At 35.2% G+C, this 26,319-nt stretch overlaps 1 long non-coding RNA gene across 1 annotated transcript in view; it reads left to right on the top strand.

Moving 5' to 3' along the window:
- Positions 1–26,319, top strand: part of LOC136838311 (uncharacterized) — a 318,032-nt gene that overhangs the window by 99,736 nt on the left and 191,977 nt on the right. The window contains exon 3 of the long non-coding RNA XR_010852931.1: positions 7,431–7,464. This is a non-coding gene — a long non-coding RNA (uncharacterized lncRNA). The remainder of the gene's footprint in view (positions 1–7,430; positions 7,465–26,319) is intronic.

The following is a 26,319-nucleotide window of genomic DNA, read 5'->3' as shown; positions in this document are numbered from 1 at the left end:
ATGGAAAGTTATTAAGTTTTCTGCTATAGCCTACAGTATCTCCAAGTACATTATTTTAAGTTTTTATTAAGCTATTGTTTATTTTACATTTCTTGTATTTTCAGACTGAGTGACGGAGTTAGATACAGCCATGGCTAACGACTCGGAGGAAATCAGATGAATTGACCGAATCTGGGTTATAACCTTCAGAGAGGCCAGGGATTCTGGCGCATCCTTCATTTCACGTTCCTGGATAGCTAAATACATTAAAAGAGATGAGTCCTTTGTTAAAAGAAACTGGAACAAAAATCCATATGACTGTCATCGCGAAAAAAAGTGAGAATCTTGGAAGGCCTGAAGTCCTTTATCAGGAGTCAAAAGGTATCATAGCTGAGGTAGTGGGTAGACCAAGAAAGTCTTTATGTAATTTGGCACTTGAACTAGAAACAAAAATGGAAAAGAAGCGAAGTTATAGTGCTGTATATCGTGAGTTGAAAAAATCTGGTATCAAGCCATTTCATGTTATCAGCAAGCCCAACATCACTCGGCAACAGAGAGAAGACTGTGCATGGTTTTGTGGTTCATTTCTTAAAGATTGGGATGAAGCTGACTTTCTCCATGTTGCTGCATCAGATGAATTCTTCATTTACACAGTCAGGAAGCCAAATCATAAAAATGACATCATTTGGGCCGCAAAGTTGGATGATATCAGCGATGACATGTGCCTTCGCCAAGTTGTGAAATTTCCTGAATGTTTGAAAATTTTTGTGTTTCACAGCCAAACGGTTAATATGGATCATCAAAGAAAAAGGACAGTCATGTAATGGTGAATACTTCAGAGAAACTGTGGTAACTGGTGGAGTATTTCCTTTCCTCAAAGATCCTGAAAATATGTAATCTGTTGAAGAAGTCACATTTTTGCATGATAAGGCACCATGTTTCAAGGCTCTTAAGACACAGGAGCTGTTTCGAAACAGTGGCATCGATTTCTCGTCAAGTGAATTTCCAGGTAGCTCCCCTGACCTTAATGTGTGTGAAAACATTGGTAGATTAAAGGATCGTGTTGAAGTGCGCACAGTGAACTATGATGGTATACCAAGCCTTGACGACCTGCGAAGAGAGGTGACTGAAGTACTCAGGGAAATGGAGTTTGAGTCTCAGCTTTTTAGCGATTTGCTGAAATCATACCCCTGAAGAATGCAGGCTGTGGTACAGGCTGATGAAGTCCACACAAAATATTAAATACTTAGAGAGAAACTTAAATAAATACCTGATCTGAATTACTTTTGTTGTTCTCCATATCAATTTTAGTTTATGCTGTAGAGGGGGCTCTAATTTATATAAACACCCTGTATATATATATATATATATATATATATATATATATATATATATATATATATATATATATATATATATATATATATATTTACAATTTAACCTGGGGAAATGCTTATCATGAGCCAGTTATAAACTCTAAATGAATGATTTCGTTACTAACCTCAATATTTGTATAATATCTGACTGCTGTTGATTCAGGAAATCGCAAAAAAAAAAAAAAGAAAAGGAGGAATATAAAATTGCTGATGGCTCTACTCACAAGGCAATTGTAAGCAAACACTGTAGGGTAAGTTTAAGATTACGTATATTTACATTAAATGACCAATCAGAAGATGAAATGAATTAAACAGGCCGACAAGGCCTGAGAGATTAATTATAACTATGAACACTTAAAGGTAGATCCGTCGATGTGACAAGGCTGATTCACGAAGGGCAAGGCACGATCAAGGAAGAATTTCACGAGGATCCCTCTATCAATGCAGAGATTTACGAATTAAAGGCCAAAAAGGAAACAGTAAAATATTCATAGGACAAGGCGGTGCACAGAGGGTACCAAGGATGCCTTGAAAACACGATTTTACGTAATTAGTCAGACACTGGAATTTTCGTAACACTGCTCTAGCAAGGCGAGGTTAATATGGAAATACTGGCACTTAGAAATGAAATTAGGAAGTATATGGCAAGAATTAAACAGTGTGACTGAATGAAAAGAGCCTTTGAAACAGATCACTTTACCTTATAGAAGAGGTGTTCAGTCTGGGTAATGGCGGCAGAGGAGGGATAAAAGGCTTCACTGGTAAGAATACTAAGGACCCCCTACAAGATAGGACCACGTGGTAGAGGCATGGCTCTCTGAAGGAGGCGGGAATGCAAAAGGAGAATGGTGTCTCGCTCGCGTCCAACTATGTCTCTAACTCTCGTTCCTTTGGTCAGGCCCTTGTAAGACCTCGGGTCAGGGAATTACGATGCTTTCGTCATGTAGGTGGGGTTAGTGTCATGGTCCGCCTCATGGTGAGCCCATTCCAGGTGTTCCTAGGAGTCACACCTTTCTCTTAATCTGGTTTATTCTGCCTCTCACCAGAAATTAATCTCCTCCCGGCCTCGTGTTTCTGAAAACAAAGGCTTCCCAGAGTCACGTGTTCAAAGAGAGAAAGTGGTAGAGAAATACAGAGTGCAGTTAATGGATTTAGGGAGGGGCCAATATTCCTTCCTTGTCAGGCAGTGCTAAGCACTGCACTGTATTTTTATTTTTTCAGTTTTAAATTAAGCGTTTGGTAGCTGGGATGCTTGGGAAGACGAAGAAATATATATATATATATATATATATATATATATATATATATATATATATATATATATATATATATATATATATATATATATATATATATATATATATATATATATAATATATATATATGTATATATATATATATATATATATGTATGTATGTATATATATATGTGTATTATATTCATATATATATATATATGTATATATATATTTCTTCATCTTCCTAACCCTATCATTTGCTCATACCAGGCAAAAATGCATGCTCATAAGTTTATATAAAATGCATATATACTCTTAAGTTTATATATTATATATATATATATATATATATATATATATATATATATATATATATATATATATATATATATATATATGAACTTAAGTGTAAGTATGCATGTATGAATTTTTTCTGTGTATGAGTAACAATAGGATTATAAGGGTAGATGATGGAGCAGTGAATATCAACATAGATGAAGAAAGACTGAATGAAGTTGATCCAGATAGGTATTATGAAGTAAATAAATGTAATGGACCATAATATGATACAAGGTGCTTAAATTACGGGATAGTTGATACAAAAAAAACTAACTAGATGCATGCAGAAGATTGGAAAGAGATGTAAATTGCCTTTGGGAGCAAAAGTGGGGCAGTAAGAGGTTATCATTAGGCCAAATGATCTTTGTAGAAGTTAGGGGCAGATTTTGAATGTAATTGAAATAGAAAATTAAATAAATGTATGAAGTGGCGAATGTTGAAGAAGTTCTACTACGGATGTGGTAGTGAATGTTATGCTTCTTCCTCTTTTTTGATCCACACCTTATTCAGGAAACACATACAAACACGCACACAAACTATATATATATATATATATATATATATATATATATATATATATATATATATATATATATATATATATATATATATATATATAAATATTGTGAAGTGGGAATCCACCTCTGGAAGCAAACCCAAACCTCCAAGCTGTGTTCCACCCCAAAATAACATAATTTGGCACTGATATCTAACTGAGAAGGGCATGAAAAACTCAGCCCCTATGTAAATTACTCTCCATGCTCCCCTTTTGGTGCGTCTGTTTATCTTTTCTAAAGACCTGGAGACTGCTTGAATTACCTCTTTTCAGATAAAAGGCGAATGGAGATGGAGCCTGCCGAAAATCCGCCAGAAAGGTCGAGTTCCCCATAAAAATGGCGAACATGGGTTGCCAGAAATCACCAGGATTTAGGAAAGATCCTAACATAGAAAACGAGGGCATGACCGCCATTCCTGCGACGACAGTGATCTCTGGGAGGAGCAAGAAAATAAACCCCCGAGGTCATATAAGGAGAGAAAACGCTGCGATCACTCTCAAAACACCCCGATAGCAGCCTCACGCACAATTCCCTTGCAAACCCCCTTTATTGAGCTGACCCGATCCACGTGGTCACCTTGGTCACCCACTAGCATTACCTGTGCATTTTCCCATTTAAATCACCCCTCCAGAACTGATGAAATTCGACGGGGCCCCTCCATCACTCCGTTATAAGGTAATGTCCTGACTAGAGGTTTTTTCAAGTCACATATCTTTAATTTCCAACTGCACTCATTTTCTTTTCTGAAGAACTGGCTCATTTACCTCAGTGAGGATTTTAATGCAAGTATATCATACCAGAATCGAGTTATCTTGGCACCCTCCGTGCAGCCCTCGAATTCTCCCGAGATCGTTATAATTATCCTTGTGTAACTGCTGGCATTATCAAATTGCAGACAGTACCTCGGCTGTGGAAACATCAACTTGTCTTGTGCTTCTTGAGGTGAAAAGGCCACTTCAGTCAATTCTTCAGTAACCCTTTCAAGAGGATTAATCACAAACTATTCAATTTTTAAACAATGATATCATAACTAACCATGTGGCAGCCCTGTTTGATCTGCCTATCATTCTCCAGTCTTCTGATTGTCGTGTTTAATTGTAAATATATTCCACTTAAAGTAAACCTAAGTTTTTATTTACAAAGCCCCTTGTTGAAGTACGGCCCTCAGCCCAACTGTTTTTTCTATTAAGGTTCCTGCCTGACCTAGCAATTGCAGTCAGAAACTTAAGGCAAGCCGTAGGATACCTTTCCTTGGTAATGAATTACACTCCTTTTTCATACGTTCCTAAATTGCAGCCTTAACGGCTTTTAAATCTAATTTTGGGAAACTGTGTCCTTGAAACCTTCCCACAAAAGAATTAAGCGCAATTAAAAGTATTTCAGTTAATTAATTTGATTTCAATAGCTTTAGAAAATGGGACCTTTGATAAAAGTGAGGGAGTCGTTTGATAGGATGATGTCATGGGCACATATAGAGTTGAGAGACGATGAAGGACAAGGCTAGGAGGTAGATGGGAGGGAGAGGTAGGGGAAAGACACTGAAAGAGTAATTGTGCCAATGATGTGAAGCTATCTACTTTAATTGTACACTCAAAATCCGCAGAGAAAGATAGATGAATCAGTTCTCATATATTCTTGTTGCTTAAACACGGTTTTATATCTTTTGTTAAATTAATCTTCGTGTTGTACAAATTTCTTGGGACGTTTAAACTATCACTTTCAACAACATTATTCTCAGGGGCTTTTGCTGGTCTGCAGCTTGCTCGAAACCACTCACCGTGGTAGTCTCTACTGCCTGTGAGTTACCAGCGTTTTAAAAATATTGCTGTCTGTTTTTTCCGAGTCTTTGGATATCGATTTTCCTCCTTATACTGAGCCATCAGTCAAAACTTGAGAAAACAGGCCAGGCGGTTCGCGCCTTTTCGTTCAGTGGACGAATGGGAGTTTTTCTGACATAAGTTTCTTATGTATTCATTTCGTTTTTTTAAAGTGAACTTAATTTCTTTTTAGTTTAATCGAAAACCATTTGATGTTATTGGAAAGCTCTGTTGCCGGTTAACAGATTTTCATAACTCTCTCCAAAGTTTTTAATGTAAAATGTTGACAGTAAATGCAATATATGAAAGAGAGGTCAATGAGCTTCCTATAAGAATCTTCCTGCTATCTGTTTCAATACTGGTCAGTCAGCCTTTCTACTTGTCTGTTTTATTCGTTTGTCTGTCCATACACCTGTCACACCTTGTCTTTTTTATACTGTCCTTTCCATTGTGCATATTGATTCACCGTAGCTACAAATGCCATTAGGGAAGAATATTTCAGATTTTTGTTATATCATGTTTTCCACAAATAAGAAATGTCTTGAAAGTAATTATTTTAAGACAGTGAATGTTGATGCTGGTAAATTCCTTCACGCTAACATAGGTAGATTGGAGCGCGCATCATCCCCTCCTTTCAGTTATGTTGTAGGATCCCCGCTGGGGCCATCCAGGCATCCGCCGTCCAAAACAACAAGCTTGACCTACCGCAGACCATCGCTTTTCCCAGAAAACACAAATCAGAGACGGACGGCTGGAGCAGTGATTTTCATGCATTTTCAGGAACTTTCAGCATATCATTTGTAAAATCAAAACCAACTGGAAATGTAAAACGCAAGCTTTCGAACCATCTATAACGGAGAATTTTTCTCCATATATTATACAAAGAATTTTTAACTGTTTTCCAGGTGTGAGAAAACACACCTGGCCATAAAAATATGGCTTTCTTCCTCTGATGTTAGATACTACTTTTTCGTTAGAAATTTGTGACAATAAATCAGTAAGTACCCAGACACTGTCTCTTTTTCATCCCGCCTCTACAATGTCTTGCTTAATTGACTATGAAATCAATGTGTATTTGTGGAACTTGGTTCATCGTAGGTGCCAGACTAAGTTTCCTAACCCAGGATGATGACAACATTACTAATGTTCTCTAACGCTTTCTGTTCTGTGTAATGCTTCGTACTTCTTTGCCGGACCCCTTTCCACTTATCCGTAACTGTTCGTGCACAGACACCTTTCCCCAAGTGGGTACAAGGTAGCTTTAGGGAAAAACAAAACGACGGCCTTTGCAGATTTTGCCCACCGACAGCTAATATGAAGATGAATTCGTTTTGCTGCAAAAATTACCAGGCCTTATAATTATGTCAGTAGCGGAATACCTAAGAGATCATATTATTTTTAAGTTAGGCACGTGATTTCTGGCAGAATCCTATTACTGTATGATTTGTAGTTGGTTCCACCCTGTTTCCCATAAAGTTTTCTACCAGATTTACTGGTATTTTCTCACTGATTCTTCAGTTTCTTGTACCTGATTCCAGCCCTATTTCATAAAGATTAGATTTTTATCTGACCCCGTTAAGTTCTGTACCTGATTTTTAAGCGACTTTTGTTAATTTCTTCTTATTTTTTTCCTAGTTCCTATCTTATTTCTGAAGGTTTAATTCAGTACGCAATTCCTATCTTACCCCAATAAAACGTTATGGTTGATTTCAAATTCTTGTCTACTCTTCATTCTATCCAGGCCAATTTGATGCAAATCATTCATTTCTGTTTGTTTAATTTGTTATACCAGAAAAATGAACCACTTTTAGTGTGCCTAGTATTGAACTTCAAAACATCAAGAAAAATTTCATTTGGAAATCTATAATTTTTGTGGCTTAAAATTCAGTAATACTTTTCTCAAGAATTTGTCACTATATTGTGTTCAGAATACAAAAGCCATTCCAAGATTTATGCAGTTAAACATTTTAAGCCTTAGTATTATATGTGTTCTTAGATATAAACGTTAAATTCGTTTATGAAGTAAGAAATACCATTAGAATGTATCTTTGTATATTAACAGTTCCTTTAAAAAAAGAAAAAAGTTTCTTCATCAGAATAACGAATGTAATTATTTTTTTGCAGGATGAAGCTAAGACCGAGATAAGATAGGAGTCAGGTAAGACTTCGTGACAAAATGTTTTCATAATATAAAGACATTCTCTTTACAATATTTTTCTAAATGTTACGGTATTCACATTATCTTAAAATTTAGATATCCTCTTAACATCAGATTTCTTCTTTATATGATTTCCTCTTAGTGGTAGGATTTTGTATTCATGGAAAAAGTTTTGTCTTGGTAAAAATATTCTAGTTTTTTTATTTTTTATAAAACTGAACCAGAGAATTTTATTTAGCTCAAAAAATAAATATTACGAAATATACTCTCATTCGAGTGAAAAAATATAAATCGTGAGACATATTTTGTCACTGTTGTTCAATTCGGGAGGAATCTGCTGTTTTTCAAAAGCGATACGAACTCTGGCGCCAGATTTTTCAATTAAACATTGTGTCAACTCGGTCATGGTTCATCTAAGCTTTTATTGAATTCCTAGAGGTTCATTCAGTAAAAAATGACGTGCTGGGCCGTTGATGGTCGATGTTATTATGGTCACGAGATTTATGTCATTCACGGTATGTTTCAATTTAGAAAATCAGAAAACGCACAGTTATTTGTTTTGTATCGGCAACATGATTTCCCTGGGGTTTTTACCTACAACTTTATAGTTAACATATTCTTATAAAGATGAATGTACTGTAGATGTATATTTCTCAGATATCTGTATTTGCCCGAATGATTATTTTGTTCTCATTCCATATCTGGTCACTTTAAGTTCTCTGAGCACCATGAGCTCCAGTTTCAAGTATCTTTGAAAATTTCTAAATTTGTAAACCATGCTGTTTTACATTTTGTCTTTTTATAAAATGTAATGCTGTTTATAGGACAAGGTGATTGGTAGTGTATATTAAGAGTGAATAGTCTGCTTCTCATAAGGTCTCTTGTGAATGTATGTGCCGTGAAATTTGAAAAACAAGGGTTATTGGCAGATATCATCCTTTTTATTATGTTCCATCTACCGGCATCCAGAATTAGGAGATACTTTACTTGACTGCCCTGTTAGCATCGCGTCAAGATCCAGGAAGACAATACCAAGGCCTCATTTTTAGTTTTCTGTAAAAGAAAACTATTGTGCCGGCTTTGTCTGTCCGTCCGCACTTTTTCTGTCCGCCCTCAGATCTTAAAAACTGCTGAGACTAGAGGGTTGCATTTTGTTATGTTGATCATCTACCCTCCAATCATCAAACATACCAAATTGCAGCCCTATAGCCTCAATAAGTTTTATTTTATTTAAGGTTAAAGTTAGTCATAATCGTGCGTCTGGCAGCACTATAGGACAGGCCACCTCTGGGTTGTGGCTGAAAGCTTCATGGGCCGTGGTCCATACCGAAAACTCGAGTGCGCCTAAGAAACTTCGGCGCATTTTTTACTTGTTTTACATTTTAAATGCTCACTACAGGCGTTTAGTAGAATTCTGTTTCTCCTGCTGATTGCCATGCTTAAGAGCTTGTGTCTTTGGTTCGTAATCTGACTGATCAAATAACAAATGAGGCCATAAGCAAGTCTACAGTAGTAATTATTTAAGTGTAATATTCACAGAGTCCCCTGGTGTTATAAACCAGCAATTTTAGAAGACCATGCTCTTATTTCTTTCGTAATTGAAATTGGGCAGTCCCGGGTGTACATATATAATCCCGTGAAGATTGGAATGGCGTTTTAAGTGAAAATTGAAATGTTATTTTTAGTGATCTCTTACATTTAAATTCTTCACAATGGCACAAGAAAGTTGAGCCTTGTGTTCTTTTACATGATTGCTTAGTAGACATAAATGACAGACGAATTCCTTCGTGGTTGAACTATGGTATTAACCTAACCTATTCATTGATAATTCTTATGCCCTTATTTGGAGTAAGCAAAGGCTTGTGATCTTTGTAAATGGAATAGATCTGATTTGACATAGATTTAAGAGCTGTGGTTCAAAGAGTTTATGTTTAATTTTCATGTTCAGCTGAAAATCAATATAATGGTGTTATAAAAAAAAAAAACTTTTAGGCGCAACAGCAGCATTTACAATGGGCTGTTCTGAAATCTACACTTCTTGGCATGTTAGTGGCATTCACTACCCAAAAAGAAAAAACAACTTTCGGGGATAATATATTTGACAACACAGGTGCTTGTGGAGGTGAAAAGACAAATTGTAATTTTCCTCGGTTTTTGTGAAGGCTTCAGATTGCTTAGCTTATAAGTTCCTTCATATTATTCCTACGTTAGCTAGAAGGACTTCATTTAGCTTTCGTTGGAAGATTGATGATGCTAAGCCAATAGCTAAAGTTCAGAATGGTAGGTCATGCTCAACCTATTACCACCCAGTCTTTTCAACTCCAATATTATGCAGTGTTTTAGCATCTGTTGGCAAAATGTCTGAATGTCTATGGTGAAAATAATCAGTCTGTATTATAGTAAATAACCTGACTGTCACAATGGCCAGCTGCATTTACGTATGTCTTTCAGTCCCAGTTACAGAAATTCATAGAATCTGGGCATGAATTTAATGTTGCTTTTGACTGCGTTAATTGTGAGGCATTAGTATGTAAATTAAAACAGATGGGAGTTGGGACTGAGTAAATACAGCATTGGCCTGGTTGGTAAAGCAAAGCTAAACCGTTCTGATGCCCAATGAGAAAATTTGTATCATCATCTATATGTAGGCGGAATTACCTTCGTGCCGGGGGCGGGGGGGGGGTCGCAATTTAGATGTGTCCTCGCTATTGTTGCACAGGGACGCGTAAGAACCATAGATGTGAAGGTAGTAGGCCCAATACGTCTCCAATGCTTATGCAGTGGTATACTTGGCTCTACTCTTTTTATCTCCTCTGTGCCTGTGAGGAAATAATGTTGGTCTGGTAAAGTCACAGGTTGAGAGTACTTGCTTATAATGCTTATTTCCCCTCACTGTCTTTGGGAAGTAAATTAAATATATCTATTTGTTGCCTGTACGACGGGAACTGGGTAGAACTACAGATATGGGTGAAATAGGCCCAATATAATTCAAAAGTATATGGAGTTACATAACTGGTTCCTCTTCATTTGTTCTTCTTGTGACTGACTTCATATAGTATTGACTTTACAAGTCATAGGTTAGAGGTTCAATTCTGCCAAGAGGACGTTTGTCTTTTCATCTATTTTTAGGTGAGATTGCCTGTTAAAAATAATGATTAGTGATTTGAAAATTTTCCATCAGATTCGTATATCTTCCTCAAAAAATTATTTTAAGAAATTCCTTACTTTCCTGTAGCAATTAGCACTTCTTAGTTGGAAAGTGTTGTTGAACTGGACGATTTCTGTAAGAGCTTAGATGGATCGTCTTTGTGGGTTGGAAGGAAAGCAAGCCCCTACACCATGTCTCTTCAACCCTGTAACACATCGCGGCACGTACGGGTCAGTGCAAGTGTCTGTGGTGACATAAGACCGGCTTAATTTAAACCGTCCCACTAACTAACAAATTAGTTTGCAACGTGGAGGGGAACATCCTCTTCCAACAAGTCACTGGCAGAATGATTCCCATACGGAATCTCTGGATGAAAGTTATTCTGCGTGCAGTTTTGCTGTTTCAGAAAATGGGGCTTGATAACTATAAGGCCTTAATCTGTTTCATGTTTGTTCTGGTCTCTTTTAGAAGAGAGGTAATTGGTTATTTTCACCATTTTTTCTCAGGATCAAAATGGCTTCCGTGACAAAGCTTTATATATTTTCCAAGTTTATTTTGTTGACTTCATTATCGCCATTTTAGCCCATATTAAAATTTTTTTCTTTTCTCTGCATAATTTTTTTTCATTAATTTATCATTTGCAAAGGATGAGAGAGAGAGAGAGAGAGAGAGAGAGAGAGAGAGAGAGAGAGAGAGAGAGGAAAGCTACTGAAAAATTATTTTCTTATTATAAGTTCTCATGTGGTTAAAATATATGACACTCTTTTTTTGCGTTTTCGTTTCCCCTTAAACAGCAAAAACAATAAAACAATGAGAAAGAAGATAAATAAAGGATGGAGGCTTTTATATCCCTTTCTCTCATTATTCATGAGCCTAATCATCTTACCGGCCATTTAAAACAAAGTCCTTCCTGCTCTTTCTTTCCTTCATTAAAATCCCCGAAGAAGAACGACCAAAACAAAAGAGAAGCAGAAGCGGCAAAAGATAGCCTCGTCTGGAGCAGGCGAGGGGAAGAACGCTTCCAGTGCAAATTACTTTTTTCGATGGTTTTCCTTTTCCCTTCCTTTTGCGCATTCTCCGAACACCATATCCTTACACTTATTGAAAGGGCCAATGCCGCGTAGGGAACGAACTCGGAACGACCCCGTCCAATTGGGATGAGAGATGGAAGGCCGATTTTATTAAAGTTTGTTTGAAACGACCGATGGCTTTTGTTGCCCTTTTTTTTTCCTGAATTACTTCTTCAAGAATAATGTCCATATTTTGCCATCCATATCATTGTTCAGCCTTTTTCATTCGCGGTTTGTTTATACAATGAAAATATATTGTTTTAGATTATTACCTGGTTGTCGTTTCAGCGACTTCAAATGCCCTACGGCAGTTGACTTTTTTGGCGGGTTCTCCTTCTTTTCGTCTTGCGTGTTCTTCATGGACATTTGCCCAGAATGTGTAATTTTTTCCATGCGCACACCCTTAAACACACACACGCACATATATATATATATGTATATATATGTATATACATAGATATATGTATATACTATATATATATATATATATATATATATATATATATATATATATATATATATATATATATATATATATGCATATATATATATATATATATATATATATATATATATATATATATATATATATATATATATATATACACACACACACACACACACACACACACACACACTTGTATATTATATATATATATATATATATATATATATATATATATATATATATATATATATATATATATATATATATGTATGTATTATGTATGTATATACATATATATATTATATATATATATATATATATATATATATATATATATATATATATATATATATATATATATTCATATATATATATATATATATATATATATATTTATATATATATATATATATATATATATATATATATATATATATATATTCATATATACATATATATATATATATATATATATATATATATATATATATATATATATATATATATATATATATATACTGTATATATATATTCATTCATAAGTTAAGTATACCTTTGTTTAACCAGACCACTGAGCTGATTAACAGCTCTCCTAGGGCTGGCCCAAGGATTAGATTTATTTTACGTGGCTAGGTAACCAACGGGACCTCCAGCATATTGTGGAATCCGAACCACATTATAACGAGAAATGAATTTGTATCACCAGGAATAAATTTCTCTAATTCTTCATTGGCCGGTTGGAGAATCGAACGCGGGCCCAGCAGAGTGCTAGCTGAGTGTATATATTAATATACAGTATATCCATATATATTTATATATAGTATATATACAATGAATATCTTCCCTAAAAACCACACCGAGTTTTGATTTTTTCTAGAGCAGTTTCCCATCTCCGTAATAACTCCAAGCTCCTCTTTCATAATTGTTCGTTACTTTTTCTACTAATAAGGTCCCTTCAGGAAATCGTACGCGAATGATGTATAGAATCCATATCTCTATTTCCAACTTTTTATTCACAAAAAGCATTCTGGTTTCTGCTCAGAACCATTATTAGCTGCAAATATTTCTTTCTATAGTTTTAACATTTATTCAAAATTAATTATAAATCAAAACAGGCGAGCAGTTAGAAAATTGGAATACCACAACGTTAAACGTAAAAATTAGAAATGTGATCAGTGATGAAACTTACAATCAGTAATATGCCAGAATGACCAAAACTAGAAAATCGTTTTTACAATATATAATAATATTCATGCAATACATCGCAAGGTAAGTTAAAAGGTTCAGTGTATAAAGTATAAAGTATGTTTATTCACCTTAAGAAACTATACATCGCTAGAATAATTTCAAGAGAAAACTTTAACTACTGTTGCTTAAAGTTGGCCTGAAGGACTTGATAAGTAGAGTTTCTTCAGTACGCATCCGGCAAGATAATTTCTTTAGTATAAGATGGAAATTTCTTGTAAGCTTACACGTTTATTACAGATGTTCTCGGAATGCTCCTTCACAGCCGATTGCATGGGTCTAGCAAGAAACTTTTCCTGCATGTTTCGAAGCTCTGATGGCGAGGGACCTATTGCTAGATCCTAAGAAGCAGTTGCTGCAACCTGCACATTCAAACGTGTAAACTATGCTAGAACACCATTTATGAGGGTTCTTGTCTTTGTGGTGGAAAACGTTTTTCAACTTAAAGAGAAACTTGTCGGAACCACGAAAGGTTACTCAGAGTAAGAATAGATTTCATTTAAGGGTCACTCACTAAATGGTCTGTAAAAACGTGAGATTTGTCTAACATACGTGATCACTACAAGAAATTTGATTTGCTACTCTCTCTGCATTATGAAATCGTTAATCATTAAGTTATTTGATTCTTCACTAAACGACCAGCCCTCTGTTGTGTTTTTAGCTCAGACCCTCAAAGATTTCCTTCCCAAAAAGTTTAGAATGTATTTAAACAACTGCATCCTCTTGCTCTTAGTTATTAAGTTTCGTCAGTTTTATGTTGAAATTTTTCTGATGTGTAGATTCCTAATTTGTACATTTGTACTTACAATTTATTTCATATATATATATATATATATATATATATATATATATATATATATATATATATATATATATATATATATACATACATACATATACATACATACATATATAAATATATATTTATATATATATATATATATATATATATATATATATATATATATATATATATAATATATATATACATATATACATATATATGCTATGTGCATGTGTTTGTTGAAATATGAATTGTAGTAAATTATAATGGTACCTAGTCAAATTAGGTGGGAGAACTAGCTATCTCATCCCGAAATATTCTTGGGAACCGGAAGGGTAACACCAATTGGAACCACATATCAAAGAGGTACGTGTGTGCGTGTGCATGTAGGCTACGTAAATGTTTGCGTTTATGTTCTTGTCTCTGTGAAAATGTTACACTCGCATAAGGAATATGAGGCTATTTAGTTATTGCAGTCTATGGCATATATCGATACAAGTGCCCATGAATGTATAAGCATTCATGCTACTTGTCCAAGTATACATCAGGACCATTGTCCTAAATTTATTAGATTAAACTGTGTTACACTCAACCATTAATCTGAAATAAATACCAACCTCGGTTAGGAGTCTTCCGTTCGGTGACATTTGACAGCAATTAATACGTCATAGACTTTATCTGATGGGTTTTTTTCATATAATTTGGCCTTATTGGTTGGTATTGATATTAAGTTCTGGTATACGGGTAATCTGGTAAAAGAACAAAGTTTAGTCACTTTAGTGGAAACTTTATTTATTTAAGAATCCAAATTCCATTCCATTGAGAACTGAGGGAGAAGGCTATCCAATTCTGAAGCAACTGACCTTTCAGCTTTGATATTTGACACAATATACCAATCTCTATCCCTCAGTGGCTCATGCACTCGTTATTAATCTTAACAATGGCCATCTGCATATTAGTGGTGGAGACGTATACAGGGTGAATTTAATAAGTCTCTGTAATCTGGCACCCATTAGGAAACGCCTACAACAATGGTATTCCATGACATCCGCTTATAAGATTAAGGACGTTGTTGTGAATTCGATAACGAGATCCGGATAGAATTCATTTGTTATATCGCCTTCTCTCTCTCTCTCTCTCTCTCTCTCTCTCTCTCTCTCTCTCTCTCTCTCTCTCTCTCTCTCCACGTCTTGGAGAATGAGACTGCATGCTGAGAGCGTGAATATTTGATGCAAGGATTCATTGCTTCATTTATTCTGGTATGATTGTATAGAAAAACTACTAACCCAGCTGTTCATGGAGTGACCGCAAAGCAGACTTTAAAAATATTGTGAGCATTAATACAATATGTATGTATGTATATATATATATATATATATACTGTATATAAATTATATATATATATATATATATATATATATATATATATATATATATATATATATATATATATATATATATATATAATGTATATTTATGTATTTTATATTTATTTTATAATACATATATAATATATATATATATTATATTTATTTTATATTTATTTATATATACATACATACATATATATATATATATATATATATATATATATATATATATATATATATACATATATATATATATATATATATATATATATATATATATATATATATATATATATATATATATATATATATATATATAGATAGATAGATAGATAGATAGATAGATAGATATATAGATAGATAATCAAAGAAAGTAAGAGCATAACTTTCATAATTTAGATAGATAATCAAAGAAAGTAGAGCATAATTTCATAATTTCACTCCCTTTCTGAACATAATCTGTCATGACGAGAAATTTTCAAACCCTTTTTTCCCCCGAGATCTTTTGTGAGCCTAAATCACACTAGGGAGCTGTCCCTACTGAAATTATCTTATCTTTATTCAATGTTAAGAGTTAACAGGGTCGGGAAAAGAAAGTTTCAGTTCGACGATAGATCAGATTCCTCTAGCGTGTAAGGGAATACGATACTTGTGGATGGAATCAGTAGCCTCAGTCTTCGTAGTTGGTCTAATTTTTTCGCAGCATTAATAATAATAATAATAATAATAATAATAATAATTTAATAATAATAATAATCAGTTTTTTGTTGTTCAGTATCTAAAGATGATACCGCCAACTCCGGCATTAAGAAATTCTTTTTCAATTTAAATTTTCAGGATAACACGTTTTGAATACCAAAAGAAGAGATTCATGAGAAGAAAAATACAAAAATGTTCGCTTTTTATCACGAAAAACCCGCTTAAACAGGACTGCCACTTGCACACACGTGTGTACGTATTTGAATTTATGCTTAGATTTCATACAAGAACCACAAAGAGTCTCTGATTATTTCAGGCAGAATCCCCGAGGAAGCCGACGAAAACTAACGGAAAGTTTTCGTATATTTTGATATCAGAAAAGTTCCGATATCGCACATGAATCCAGAAAACCGACAGTGAGGGGTTCCGGTATGTATAGTATCGAGAAAGTCTGGAAGAAGAAGGAAAATTAGAATCTTAGAGAAGCCTGATTGAAACTAACGTCTCGAGGACAAAAGTCCGATGAGGATTTTGAGCAATCGCAGAAAGCCCAATATTCATCACATCCAATGTAACATTTTTTTCCCTACACCAAGGTAATATATTGGCACCAGTATGTTAATCTGGAAAGTCAAGTATGCGTTGAATGTTAATGTACTATTTTTGATGCCTTGCTAGAGCGTATTAAAAAAATTTAATTGACAAATTTTACTGGGCCTTCATCAAAAACGGGCTGCTTCAGGTAAAACAGTGATATTTTCCTTAAACCTCGAATTTCAACCTTTTTGACGTGAAGTGGGTGTAGTAATTCAAGTTACTCTATTTGAGAGGCAGTATGGCTAGACTGTTACCAAAAAATTTTTGTATGGACAGGGAAAATTCTATTTGAGAGGCAGTATGGCTAGACTGTTACCAAAAAAATTTTTGTATGGACAGGGAAAATTCTATTTGAGAGGCAGTATGGCTAGACTGTTACCAAAAAAATTTTGTATGGACAGGGAAAATTCTATTTGAGAGGCAGTATGGCTAGACTGTTACCAAAAAATTTTTGTATGGACAGGAAAATTCTATTTGAGAGGCAGTATGGCTAGACTGTTACCAAAAAATTTTTGTATGGACAGGGAAAATTCTATTTGAGAGGCAGTATGGCTAGACTGTTACCAAAAAAACTTTTGTATGGACAGGAAAATTCTATTTGAGAGGCAGTATGGCTAGACTGTTACCAAAAATTTTTGTATGGACAGGGAAAATTCTTTGAGAGGCAGTATGTTGACTGTTACCAAAAAAATTTTTGTATGGACAGGAAAATTCTATTTGAGAGGCAGTATGGCTAGACTGTTACCAAAAAAATTTTTGTATGGACAGGGAAAATTCTATTTGAGAGGCAGTATGGCTAGACTGTTACCAAAAAATTTTGTATGGACAGGGAAAATTCTATTTGAGAGGCAGTATGGCTAGACTGTTACCAAAAAAACTTTTGTATGGACAGGAAAATTCTATTTGAGAGGCAGTATGGCTAGACTGTTACCAAAAAATTTTTGTATGGACAGGAAAATTCTATTTGAGAGGCAGTATGGCTAGACTGTTACCAAAAAAATTTTTGTATGGACAGGGAAAATTCTATTTGAGAGGCAGTATGGCTAGACTGTTACCAAAAAAATTTTTGTATGGACAGGGAAAATTCTATTTGAGAGGCAGTATGGCTAGACTGTTACCAAAAAAATTTTTGTATGGACAGGGAAAATTCTATTTGAGAGGCAGTATGGCTAGACTGTTACCAAAAAACTTTTTATGGACAGGAAAATTCTATTTGAGAGGCAGTATGGCTAGACTGTTACAAAAAATTTTTGTATGGACAGGGAAAATTCTATTTGAGAGGCAGTATGGCTAGACTGTTACCAAAAAATTTTTGTATGGACAGGAAAATTCTATTTGAGAGGCAGTATGGCTAGACTGTTACCAAAAAAAAATTTTTGTATGGACAGGGAAAATTCTATTTGAGAGAGTATGGCTAGACTGTTACCAAAAAATTTTTGTATGGACAGGGAAAATTCTATTTGAGAGGCAGTATGGCTAACTGTTAAAAAAATTTTGTATGGACAGGGAAAATTCTATTTGATTTCTGTTACAAAAAAATTTTTGTATGGATTAATTTGAGAGGCAGTATGGCTAGACTGTTACCAAAAAATTTTTGTATGGACAGGAAAATTCTATTTGAGAGGCAGTATGGCTAGACTGTTACCAAAAAATTTTTGTATGGACAGGGAAAATTCTATTTGAGAGGCAGTATGGCTAGACTGTTACCAAAAAACTTTTGTATGGACAGGGAAAATTCTATTTGAGAGGCAGTATGGCTAGACTGTTACCAAAAAATTTTTGTATGGACAGGGAAAATTCTATTTGAGAGGCAGTATGGCTAGACTGTTACCAAAAAATTTTTGTATGGACAGGAAAATTCTATTTGAGAGGCAGTATGGCTAGACTGTTACCAAAAAATTTTTGTATGGACAGGAAAATTCTATTTGAGAGGCAGTATGGCTAGACTGTTACCAAAAAATTTTTGTATGGACAGGGAAAATTCTATTTGAGAGGCAGTATGGCTAGACTGTTACCAAAAAAAAATTTTTTGTATGGACAGGGAAAATTCTATTTGAGAGGCAGTATGGCTAGACTGTTACTTTTTGTATGGACAGGGAAAATTCTATTTGAGAGGCAGTATGGCTAGACTGTTACCAAAAAACCAGGAAAATTCTATTTGAGAGGCAGTATGGCTCTGTTACTTTTTGTATGGACAGGAAAATTCTATTTGAGAGGCAGTATGGCTGTCTTGCCACTGTTACCAAAAAATTTTTGTATGGACAGGGAAAATTCTATTTGAGAGGCAGTATGGCTAGACTGTTACCAAAAGAATTTTTGTATGGACAGGAAAATTCTATTTGAGAGGCAGTATGGCTAGACTGTTACCAAAAGAATTTTTGTATGGACAGGGAAAATTTACTATTTGAGAGGCAGTATGGCTAGACTGTTACCAAAAAATTTTTGTATGGACAGGGAAAATTCTCAGTATGGCTAGACTGTTACCAAAAAATTTTTTGTATGGACAGGGAAAATTCTATTTGAGAGGCAGTATGGCTTGTTACAAAAAAATTTTTGTATGGACAGGGAAAATTCTATTTGAGAGGCAGTATGGCTAGACTGTTACCAAAAAATTTTTGTATGGACAGGGAAAATTCTATTTGAGAGGCAGTATGGCTAGACTGTTACCAAAAAATTTTTGTATTGACAGGGAAAATTCTATTTGAGAGGCAGTATGGCTAGACTGTTACCAAAAACTTTTGTATGGACAGGAAAATTCTATTTGAGAGGCAGTATGGCTAGACTGTTACCAAAAAAATTTTTGTATGGACAGGGAAAATTCTATTTGAGAGGCAGTATGGCTAGACTGTTACCAAAAAATTTTTGTATGGACAGGGAAAATTCTATTTGAGAGGCAGTATGGCTAGACTGTTACCAAAAAAATTTTTGTATTGACAGGGAAAATTCTATTTGAGAGGCAGTATGGCTAGACTGTTACCAAAAAATTTTTGTATGGACAGGGAAAATTCTATTTGAGAGGCAGTATGGCTAGACTGTTACCAAAAAATTTTTTATGTGGGAAAATTCTATTTGAGAGGCAGTATGGCTAGACTGTTAAAAAAAATTTTTGTATGGACAGGGAAAATTCTATTTGAGAGGCAGTATGGCTAGACTGTTACCAAAAAAACTTTTGTATGGACAGGGAAAATGCTTGAAGAAGTGTACGTGCAAGGATACCGATGTCAATACTTCAGTTAAGCTTCTTTAAAATGGTAGATTAATGTGTGTGTATGTGAGAGAGAGAGAGAGAGAGAGAGAGAGAGAGAGAGAGAGAGAGAGAGAGAGAGAGAGAGAGAGAGAGATGATTTCTTACATACAAAAGTATTAATAAATTTGGTGATTTCTTACATAAAAAAATATTAATTAATTAAAGAGGATGATGTATACAAGACACCTCTACCTCTCTCTGAATTCAGGTTCCTTTACGCGATTCCCTCATCCCTCAACCTTGATGGATTGTTAGTGTCTCAAGAATGGTTTGCATCTCTCCTGCAGACATGGAAAGTGATCTTTGTCCAGACAAATACAAGAATCGACCCTCCCTCACTTTTTCGCGAGACACTGTCTTGCCCTGTTGGATTATCAGGTCGTAAACATTATGCAGTCCAGGAGGTGTTTGAGGTCAGAGGGAATGTGAGCTCTGGCAATGCAGTTATAGCGTCGAATTTTGTTCATTTACTAATTCATTGATGTGCATATGTTTATTCAGAGTCAACTTCATTACTGTTTTCTTTTTTTTAAATACTGTAATTTCCATGCGATGTTTTAACTCCCGTACCTACGTTAATGTGCACACAAGCAAGTGATAGTTTTCTATGATGTCTTCATTGTTTAATGCTTACCGTAGAAATATGCAAGTGAAATTAATCTTCCCTCCAAAAAGTGATCGTAAATTGTAAACTAAAAAATCCTATCATAGAGCAAGATTTTTTTTTTACCCACAGGATATAGTTTGTATTCCATATCAGTCAATGGTGCAATGAAATTTAATTCAAGGCTTGCTTACTTTCGTTGAATTAGGTATAACAAGCAATCAGTATCAAGGATCTCTCTCTCTCTCTCTCTCTCTCTCTCTCTCTCTCTCTCTCTCTCTCTATTCACCAAAAATAGCAACTATTCCGTGCCCCTTCAGTTTTGTTTGCTTGTCACAGACTAATGTGTGTTCAAAGAGAGAGATGAAATATATTCTTTGTTCTCAAATTGTGATGCTCGAAGTTTTTCATCTTTTTATTTTGTGGTTTTTCCCATTTCCCTTGTCCTATATTATTATTCTAATGTAAGCAAGGGACCTATTGCAAAATTCTTAATACTGATATTTTTTCTCATTTTCCTTGTGATAATTAAACTTATCATTCACATACATTTTTTTACGGTAAGCGTGTTTTTCTCCAACTATAAATCGAAGTCATAATATTCTTTATTCTGAAACCTTGCCGTAAACTTGTCCTTCCTTCGAAATTTAGTTCAAACATGTAGCCTCTTTTGGACGGGAAGTGTAAACATGCCGCTCTATTCAAAATATTAAAGTAAACATGCCACACCTTTTGAAGGATAAGAGCGTTATCGTGTCGCCTCATTCAAAATTCGCAAGTGTAGATGTCGGTCCTTTTGAATTAAGATTGTGACCTTACATTTCTAAACATTCATCTCTAATATTACTTTCACATTTGAATCGTAGCGCACGCACTAATGGGATTTCCGGTTTTATTAAAACATGAAATCATATAAGGATTATAACGCTACATCAAAGGTGGAAAGGTTACTTCATCATTAACGTGAAAGTAAATGTGGGGTAATTTCTGTTCTTGAAATGAGGAGTTACTCAAACGCAAATTATAGTTATGAAGGAAATTGCAGGAAGGGTGGCGTTCACCAGAAAGTCAAGAAAGTACAATGCCATTTACTAGGAGTTGAGAGGAAAGACCTGCTATCACAATAATAAAAATAGAGTAAATCATAAACACAAAAAGATTATAAAAAAAAAAAAGAGAAGTAGAGCCAAAGATTAAGGAAAAGACCACAAGGAATGTACCAAATGGACTAAGTAAGAAAGGTGGAGGAAATGCAGAAGTAAAAGAAATAAAGATCACGATAGGAGAAATTCATTTCCCAAAAAGATTAAAGAAAATGGCGGAAAAAATTCAGCCTCGAAAGGACCAAGGACAAAGGCAAAAGATATGCAGTACCCAAAGAAGTCAAGAAAAAGGCAGCACACAAAAAATTAAACAAAATGGGTAGAAGAAATGCAGCTCACAAAAGATTAATGATAAAGGGAAGAACAGATTCTGTCCTTCAAAAGGTTGCAAAAGGGCTGAGGTACTGAAGTTCCCAAATTAATAAAGGGGAAGGTTAAATGAAATGCAGTGAAGTGCAACTCCCAATTGAATGAAGAAAAAATGGAAGAAGCAATAGAGTTCCCAGTGGGTGATGGGATAGGGTAGTTGAGATGCTGTTCCCAATGGAGGAAAGAAATGGGCTGAAGAAATGCGCTCCCAAAAAAATTGTGTCAAGATCGAAGGAAAAGGACGAAAGAAATTCAGTTTCAAAGGATTAACAGGAAAGACTTGAATAAATGTAATCTACATGGGATTGCTAAAACCGATCAGAAGAAATACAGATGCCAAGGAAACAGAAACTTGTGTAGAATCAGTGCTGCTCCAAAGTGATTAAGAATATAGAGCTGAAGAAAGGACACACGTGAAAAAAGACACACCAAATGCAGATCCCAAAGGGTTAAGAAAAACAGGCATAACAAAATAGTTAAAGAAACAATACAAGAAATATATAAGAAATAGGGACTTAAATATTCAGGAAAAAGGCAGGATAAATATAATGACTATTGATTAAAGGAGAACAGAAAAACACAGTTCCCAAATTATATGAGAAATAGGGTACATTCACAAAGGGTGAAAAGGCAAACCTGTAATTCCTGAAGGTTTACAGAGAAAGAGCAAGAAATAAAATACATTTGTTCCTTTAAGAATTAATGTAAAAGGGCAGAAGGAATGCAGACCTCATATGATTAAATATTAAAATCAGAAGAAATACTGACGAATAAACATTAAAATCAACAATGATATGAAACGCAGCCCCAGGGGGTTACAGAAAAAAAACGGAAAAAATGCATTCCCAAGGGTTTAAAGAAATAGGTGAGATGATGTGCAGTTAGATTCATTCGCTTCAAGGTTATAGAAAGAGGGCGGAATAAATTCATCAGCAAAATTATTAAAGAAAATGGCACAGGAGATACTGTCCAAAAGGGTTAAAGAAAAGTACTGAGGAAATGCACTGACTAAAGAAGAAAGAAGTAAAAATGGGAAGTGCAGTCGGAAAGGACTGGGGTAAGGGTAATGAAGTTTAGAAAAGATTAAAGAGAGAGGGCTGAAGAAATGCACTCCCAAAAGGACGGAGGAAATAGTACAGACGAAATGAAGATTTCCTAAAGGATTAAAAATAAAAAAAATAGAAGCGATGGAGTCCCAAAGGATCAAAGTAATTGACAGTAAGAAATCTAGCCCCCAAAAAGCATCAGGCAAAAAAGGCAGAGGAAATATCAAAACTAAGGGCAAAGGAAAGGGGCAGCAGAAATGCATTTCCAAAAGGTTTAATGACATAATGTAGTTTTGCATTTTCCAAAGGAACAAAGACCTGTCCTAATGGACTAAAGGCAAAGTGAAGAATAAGTGCAGTGTCAAAGAATCCAAAAAAGAGAGCAGAAGGGTTAAAGAAATGACAGAATAAAGAGAGTCCTCAGAGGAATAAGGAAAAAGAGCAGAAGAAATGTAAACCCCAATTTTGAAAAAAATAGGGCAGACGAATTGTGTTCCAATGAATTAAGGAAAACGGCACATTGATGCAGTCGTCAAAGGATTAAGAAAATGACAGAAGAAACTCATCTCAATAAAGGATTTCCCAAAAGACTGAAAGAAAACCGGGAAGTAAATACAATGCAGTATAATAATTAAAGAAAAGGACAGAAGAAATGTAGAAACAAGGAATTAATAGAAAAGACAGAAAAAACTGCAGTCTCCAAAGAACTAATGAAATTGGGGTTAAGAAATGAAGTCCCACACAGTTAAACAAAATGGACAGAACTGCAGTTCAAGTTACTAACTGAAAAGGTCAGAGGTAATGCAGTCCGCGAGGTGTTGAAGAAAAAGGCCAGGAGTAACGCAGTCCCAAACAAAGGGCAATAGGGTGCAAAAGAATGTCGCCCCGTTGTGTTGAAATAAAAAGCTGAAGAAATGCAGTCCCCGGAGGATTAGATATAAATGGCAGGAGATATGCGCTCCTAAAACAAGTTAAATACGAATAACGGGAAATGCCATCACCAAATGAGCAAAACAGTACAGAAGAAAGCCAGTCACCAAAAGTTTAACGGGGTAGGGCAGAGGAAGTAGAGTCCCCAAAGGATTAATCATATAACACTGAGGAAATGGATTCCATAAGGGTTACAACCGTAAAAAGGAATTCAATCACCCCAAAAAAATAAAGAAAAAGCACAGTAATTCAGCTCTTAAAGGATTAAAGAAACAGAACAACAACAGTCTCCAAGTATGGAAAAAGAGAAGAAATCCATTGCCCAAAGGAATAATGAATAAGAGCAGAGGAACTGCACTTCTCAAAAAAAAATTAACCACCCAAAAACTGAAGAAAACGAGCAGAAGATATGCAGTTCCCGAATTATTAAAGAGGCAGGAACGCACTTTTATGTGCAGGGTTAACCACTGCTCATAAAATGGCCGCCCCCATGCAAACGAAGGACAAATAGTATATACTCCTCTCATTTTTTTTTCCCTCCCTGTATGTCCTCCTCTGCCACCAAATGTCTCTTGTTTTCCAGGTTACCATGGGATAGCCGCTACAAAGATGGGGAGCCCTACGTGATGCGCTGACTATATTGGACCCCAAGGTACTCCTGCCTCGGCGTCACCCTTGCGCGCCCGGATTCACTCTCAGATGGTTATTGGCCTTGCTAGCAAACAGACGTATACTTCTCGATTTGCATTTTAAAAAGAACTGTCAATCCTTGCTCCACATGTTGTGTCCCAATTCAGGATAACTGGTTAGCGCCTTTGGATGCTACAGTAAGCCTCGGATGAACTCTAGTATTTTGGCGGCCTGTCTTTCCACGTACTGATACATATCTCGACTTTTAACGAACCCCTCCAAGTATCTACCATGTTTCACCACGTGTATCTCTCTCTCCATTCATCAGTAAACCAGCCCTTTGTTTCCAGTCTAGCCAATCCTTTTCTCAGCCTGCCACCCATCATTTGCATGCTAGTCTAATTCCAATTTGTGAACAGTGTGATATGTGTGAGTTTCGATTGGCTGTGTCATTTTTGGGACATTGTTAATTAGGGTATCCTTATTAACAATGTCCCCAAAAGTGCATGGTATTGGGGCTTCAATTCTCGCCAATCCCATGGTTAATTCGACACCTCTCTCTTCCAGAGGGATGCCTTTATCATGAGTGACCCAGGAAACTCTCAGCTCTCCCTTGCATTCGCTTTCTGGACACATCCAGGATCCTTATAATCAGCTTATTTATTATTATTCACATGTGCCTAGTATCAGTTTGTAAACTCTTGTTATTAATTGCTGAGTAAATGTAATTAATAATTAACTAAGTATAATTACACCTTGCAGTAACTTGACTAAAACCAGTACCAGAGGTTAGCAATCTTCTTTCCATATTCCTCTCAGTTTTTTTTTTATTACTTTCAGCCATTTTATAGCATTCCGTTGCTTGGCCAAGGCTGGAGGGTAACATTGGTGACCTTGCATAAGATTGATATTCTTAGAAATTCCCCAAGTAGAAACACATACGTAAATTAAAAACGCAAAAGCATGAGCTGAGATTCCAGTCATGAGCGATAAGAAGCACTTAAAATCTGCGCCTCTCAGGTTAGCAAACCTTGGCGCATCGTAACTTTAGGAATTTTCAAGATTTCGTACACATTTACATTGATTAAAGTGTTATTTTGTGACTAATGCATGCTCTGCTTTGATTTGTAAAGTTAAATTAGTTTCACTGCGCAGTTTAGTAGGAAAGTTAGCCCATTTTAGGCAAGCATGTGTTCACATAAACAAAGGTCAAATTTGTTTTAGCCCGTGTTTGTTTGGTAGAAAGCCAACGGCTAGAGCTTGATTTTGTGTCCAAACCCTATACAGTTTCAGCGAGAGATATTTCAGAATTTCACTGAGCCACGTTTTTTACGTGTTGCTGCAGTGTTAGGCTGTTTTTGCATGCTATAATGTTAAATAGGGTGCATGCTTGCAAAGTTAGCATTGATTTGCTAGGATGGATTGTTCGGACGAGCATTATTTCATAAAAAACGCAAATTTTGCTGTATAACATAACCATTTTCACAAGCTTTGGCCAAGAAGGCAAAATTTCCTCATTGATAGGAGTTAGGTAACATAAATTCATGCATGCTAATCATATTTTG

Source organism: Macrobrachium rosenbergii, chromosome 4 (assembly GCF_040412425.1).
Source record: "Macrobrachium rosenbergii isolate ZJJX-2024 chromosome 4, ASM4041242v1, whole genome shotgun sequence".
NCBI lineage: Eukaryota > Metazoa > Arthropoda > Malacostraca > Decapoda > Palaemonidae > Macrobrachium > Macrobrachium rosenbergii.
Note: the sequence above shows the minus strand (reverse complement) of the source record. Positions and strands in the feature narration are given on the sequence as shown.